This window comes from Melopsittacus undulatus, chromosome 1 (genome assembly GCF_012275295.1).
Source record: "Melopsittacus undulatus isolate bMelUnd1 chromosome 1, bMelUnd1.mat.Z, whole genome shotgun sequence".
Classification (NCBI taxonomy): domain Eukaryota; kingdom Metazoa; phylum Chordata; class Aves; order Psittaciformes; family Psittaculidae; genus Melopsittacus; species Melopsittacus undulatus.
In genome coordinates this window covers 86179017-86185016 of record NC_047527.1, presented here as the reverse complement: position 1 = coordinate 86185016, position 6000 = coordinate 86179017, and positions in this window count along the sequence as shown.

The window sequence follows — 6000 nt, the reverse complement described above, 5'->3', positions numbered from 1 at the left end:
ATGTCCTGCCTCAGGTATTTGGCAGGACTGCTAAGCTGCACAACATGGAAGGCTTTTGCCAAGGTAGGTTTTGGCTTGCTGCCTATCTTGTTCCAAACAGCCACGAAACTGGTGGAAGCCTTTGATGTTCTGCCATGACACAGTCACAAGTGTGAGCAACTTACATATGCAGTCACCAGTCCAGACTTCTTTTTAAATGCCATTTGCTTTCAATTCATTGCCCCGTTGATGAATTCCTGCGGAAGATGCCCAAACCTCTGGTACAAACGTTTGTTTAAAGAGAAGAAACACAGGTTTGCAAGTAAAAACCAGCCTCCTCCTTGCCGACTGAGGCCATTAGCATTGCTTGTTCTGCTGGCTGACCATCCATGGACCAGATGAGTGGGTACGGGGAAACAGAGAAAAGCCACATCATAAGCTGCTCATCAGTGACCCTCCGTTCTTCTATCAACACAAACAGAAGCCTTGTATGGGTGAAAGTCTAATTTCCCTTTCCCCTGTCATTCTATACCAGGTTTGTTTCTACTGTTTGCAATTTGCTTTTTTATTTTTTTAGAGCCAAATCTCCCAAACCAGGTGTTCATTGCCAGCTGACTCCTCCCTTGGTAGCATTTCTTCTCAATCCCGATGTAATCTCTCCTCCTCTGGCTGCTGCTGGCAGCTTTTCTCTCCTAGCAGATGTCTCCAGCTGCAGAGGAACTTGAGTTTTCTGACTGTGTTTTGTATTTCCAGATTCCTCAGATGCAGCATCCTCACTGGGCAGCAGAGGAGGAAAAAATGCTGGACAAGTGGTCATTTGGTGCAGTGTACTTGATACAGCTGACGTCTCTCACTTTCCTTAGATACACTGGGTGCGTACTGAGCAAATGTCCTGGCAAGAGGCATGTGCCAGCCAGACTCTACCAGTCCAGAGCAAAGCTAACTGGAATTTCACTCTTTACTTCAGATGCAGCAGGTCCCGGAGGTCTAGTGGTGTAAAACAGAGCCCATCGAACGAATGAAGGGAGCAACTTCCCTCCCTTTTCCTCATTTTTTTTTCTTAATTTCAAAAGTCCGTGGACTCCTTGATTTTACACTGCACAAATTCGGGTAAAAAAAAAAAATTATGAAAGAAGTACTTGGTATTTCTAGGGTAGAGGCTAACAGCTCAAGACAATGTTACTAACATGCTGTAAAGGGAGTTTTGACCTTTGTGAGGTAAGGTATAAATCAGTGGTTATGCTTGGAAAGACAAAGTCTGCTGAGCTGACCGCACTGCAGAGCTCTATTTGCACAAGCTGGCCTGGGTTCCAGGTAGCTACAAACTGTTTAACTCTAGCAGTGCAAGCCCCTCAACAAAAATATTAAATATTGTGTTATGATTTTTTCCCCCAACCTCTTTCTTTCCCTTTTGTTCTTGAGGCCATTATTTTGTTTGATAACAATTTTCTCGAGCAAAATCAACCTGCTCTTTCTCCAACTTGGACTAATTAATGCTTTTATTTCCCTCTTAAACCATATGCACACAGTCATGTTTGTTTTGTAGGCAGAATGTAGAGAATATGCTCTTCTTGAAATTTTGGTAAGGATTTCTTTGGGAGAGCCACGAGCTGAGCTGTGAGCCACTGGTGCAGGTGCCTGCTGGGACAGGCAGTGAGAGAGGCTTTGAGCTGCCATCCTTACATTTATTTGGATATTTTCTGTAGTATATACACGTGATTGCACGTTCTATACGTAGTTTAGAACTAATTACGTTCCATACGTAGTCTGCATGCAAGGCATAAGTTATGTGTCTGAGGACTGTTCCCTGAGTCACTGAGTTCCCTCAGGGTGTCCTGATTCCTTTCTTCTGATAACCCTTAAGGAATATCTTAGGTGCTTTCTGATTTTTGCTTTCCCTTTAGAAACCCAGTTATACAGTAAAAGTGACAGTAAGCATCTGCATGGAGCAGGTTGTGATTCCCATTATAGGTGAAAATCCACCCATCTTGCTCCTGAACTAAGTATTACTATTCCAGTCGCACTATTTCTGTTAAGAATCTGTCAGCAGCCTTAGGGGAGGATGCAGAAAATATACATATATTTGCACTAAGTGATTTTTCAACATCAGATGTTTGGCTACCATCTTATGACCAAGGGAATTTAAAATGAATGCTGTTAGAGCCTTTGGTCTTTTGAAGCAGAAATCCAGCTCAAAGCCTGTTTAATTTAATTTAATTGTTCATTTAATTTAATTTATTTAATTCTAGTATTTGAAGATCTCTTTAAAATAAAAAAAGCCACTGGACTGACTTAATTCCTACTTGATTATTCCTACTTGATTACACTACATTCCATTAAGGTATTCAAACAATCTCTGTCTAAAAATTATGCACACTGTAGAACTTGTCTTGTGTAAGCACTCATTAGGGGGTTTGCATTGTTTTAATGTATACATGCAGAGAAAAAACCCTACATTAAAACACCACGAAGTATGCAAAATTAAACACTTGAAAGACAGAAATTACACAAGGTAAAGTAGCTTGTGTAAATCTAATTTGGCCTCTCTGTGTGTTCACATATTGCCTATGTGTTATACATGCATACGTATATATAAGGTGTGTAATATGTATGTACAGTAAGAAAAGCCTTTAATTACATGACTACCTATTGTTTTTTTCCACTGAGTGTTTGCTTTATTCAGTGAACAGGATAGACCTGCTTCACATGTGGGTCACCTTACTGCAAAGAAGGCTGTTCCCTATACAAGACTGTCTTGTTAATTGTAGAGGCTGATGACTCACAAATGAGGTGGGAGACTGGAAGAAGAGTTAAGGGGTGTCACTATTTCTTCAGACAATTAAATTCATTACTTAGAAAGTCAATGGGCTGGCTGCTGGCAGGTATAGAAGTATCTGGAAAAGCTCCTGAACCCCCCTCAAGGAAAATGATCAGGACAAGATTATGCAATATGAGTTGCTGGTCTGAGTGAACTTCTCTCATTTACCCTACTGTAAAGTAGGGGGTGCATGGAGGAACTGCTCTGCAGGCAGATTGGAAGGGGAACTAATTTCTAGCTAGGAAATGGTCACAAACAGCTGGTGGATGTAAATTCTTCTGGTGGCACTGCTGTGTCCAGAATATAACATCTGTTCACAACCTGGACCAAGTTAGGGTAGAACTAGCTTGGGTTTATCTTTCTTCCTGTACAGTCACAGTCTACACCAATGCATTGTCTCCATTAGCCAAATTCATAACCTCATTACAAAAGAAAACAATAAAAAATGGTGGTGTGACAAGGTTTATTTTCCTTAAACATGGGTTAACTGGATTTGATTATCTTACCTAGTTTTAATTCTTTATTAATCCATTGCTTCATCAGCTGTTCCATCATTTTGCCCAAGAGTGATGTCAGGCTTCTGTGTGTGTGATGAAGAGTGAAGTCTCTTCCTCAAAACTCCGTATGATATTATTCCAGTTGCATTGGTCTCATTCTGTGAGTGACTGCCTTGAGACACGGGAATCTGATTATAAAAGCACTGCACATTCACAGTTGTGAACAGGAGCTGTACTTTGAAAATACAAAATGCTGCACCGCACTCAAGAATGCTAAGCTGCTAGGAGCTGCAAGTACTCAAAACTTCATGGTTTTCACCTTAGCCCATCTGCCTTCAAGTTTCCCAATATGAAAAGGTAATAAACCTTTCCCTTCTGGAGACACTGTGAAAATAAATGCATTAATATCTGCAGAACACTTGGATACTTCACAAGGGAGAATTATAAGAAATCCCATGAGGACATTAATCATTATTTTTTTGAGAGCAGGGTTTGAAGATAGTGCATTAAATAAGTCATGGGGCTCCATACTGAACAAGAAGAAAACAAAATATTGAATTGATCCTCTTTTTTTTTTTTTTTACTGTATAAGTCAGGGGATTGCAAGAAAAATTGTGCATAATAGTGTAATTATAGGTTGTATCAAAATGCACTGTTAATTAAAAGTTGCATCATAACACATGTGCACAAGATTTGGGGCACAAATTAAGATTGCCCAAGCAATCTGAGCTACATCATTTACCAGTGTTGGATTGCTTGGCTTTGCAACATCTATCATCTTTTCCAATAATTAGTGTATAAATCATTTTCTCTGGTTTTGAGACAATAAATGAACCCACCCACATTCCCCATCATGCTCACATCCCCAGCAGATAAGGAATGTGAACCCTTCCCCTGTTGCATCCCTCCCCATGTGGTGTACAGACCTCTGCCAGCAGAGTAAATGACACAAGTAATAGGTTGTCATCTTCTATTTGAATCAGCATCAGGGAGGGACAGAACATTTTGCCAGTGAGTTTCACTGACACTTGCTGACATCAGAAGAATGGGGAAAGTCAGATGTCTTTGGTTCAGTCAGGATCAGAGGAGAACACACTGAAATAAATACAGGCTTTTCCACCTGTTCCCTAAGTGGGTTAGTCCTTTTTTATATTTTCAACTTATTCCTCTTTCTTTCTATTTATCTTGCCTCACATCTACTTCTCACAGTACTCACCTGGCCCTCCTGAGCTGAAAATCCCCTGCAATATCTGGATAAAGCCCTGTACATCCTGATCTGACCTCATAGCTGATCCTGCTATGAGAGAAGGTGGTGGGACTAGAGACCTCTCAATCCTTTCCAACTTGGAATACCTTATGGTATTATGAAGACAATGTGCTTTTCTCCAGAATATGAATAGTCTGCATTCCAAGAGGTGATTTTATTTATCAATCTGTGTACCAAGTAGCTTTGGTTTATTGCACTGTCATAATTTCACCTCTACAAAACAGGATTGCTTTAGACAAAAAAGGTAAGCATATATCCCATAAAACAATAAAATACAGCTAGTGCTGTTGTTATGTGGAATGAGGCGGTTGCATAAATTCCACATAAACGAGGAATTTATGCTAGGAGCTCTTCAAAGTACTGTGGTTGGGTTTCCGAGAATCTGGAAATGTTAACGCTAAAGCTAAGGAAGCTTGATTTTATTTCCCCTCTGCCACCCCTCCCAGCCCCCCTCCTCTTTGTAAACATGATGGTATTTCTCTGGGTCCTCTGAGCTGTGGCAGGGTGCTGACAGACAGGATACCCATTCTGCAATGGGAGGCTTGCTCTGTAGCTGGGCGAAGTTCACCAGTTTCCACTGCTGTCATTGTTCCAGCTCTGGGGCTGCCCGCTCTCTGTTCTGGAAGGGATCAAACTGCTCCTTTCAGAGGAAACCAAAGGCATCTTTTCTGCTCCTCTTCCCCAAACCACTGAGGACCCAGGCTATAATGGTACACGATTTTCTTAACGTAACTCGGTAAATGTGTAAAAAATAAACCAAAGGACATTGACTCATTCTCTTCTTAAAGGCAAATTCCCTCTTAAATGGTATCTTTTTGTCTCCTAGTGAAGAAGCACTGCAAAGATCCTGTGTCTCCTCTCTGAGGTCAAAGGGACTGTTAGCATCCCTTGCACAGGAGAGAGAAGCTCTCTTAACTAGAGAGAAGCTCTGTAATCTTAGCTTCATCATATACCCATGTATAGGATCCACCATGCAGATGGAATACTACTTTCAAGTCTATCTCATTTCCTCATTCAAACCAAAACCAATTTTCACAAGAATATGTAGACATTTCTGTTATTTGAAAGGTATTTTTCTGTGAAGTTTTGCTTCAGTAGCACTTATTTAATCAAAAATTTATGTCTTAACTACTAATGTATTTTCTTTATGTTTTTGTCCTCAACTTGCTTGTACTCAGAAAGAGTCTCTCAAGGACCACCCTTTCAAGGATGGGAGAACTTCTGCTATGTGAAAATATGTAATGCTCAGGAATATGCTACCTTTAAAATTTATCAGTTCCATCTAAATCTCAGGGTGTAAGAGCAGCCTACAAAAAGCTTTTTGGATGAAAATGTTTGATGGGCTTGAGTAAGGGTTGTCACCTCTTGTTGTGGGCTGTTTGTTGTACTATATGACTTTGTTCCTACAGATCTACTCATTCACAGCATGAATACTTCCC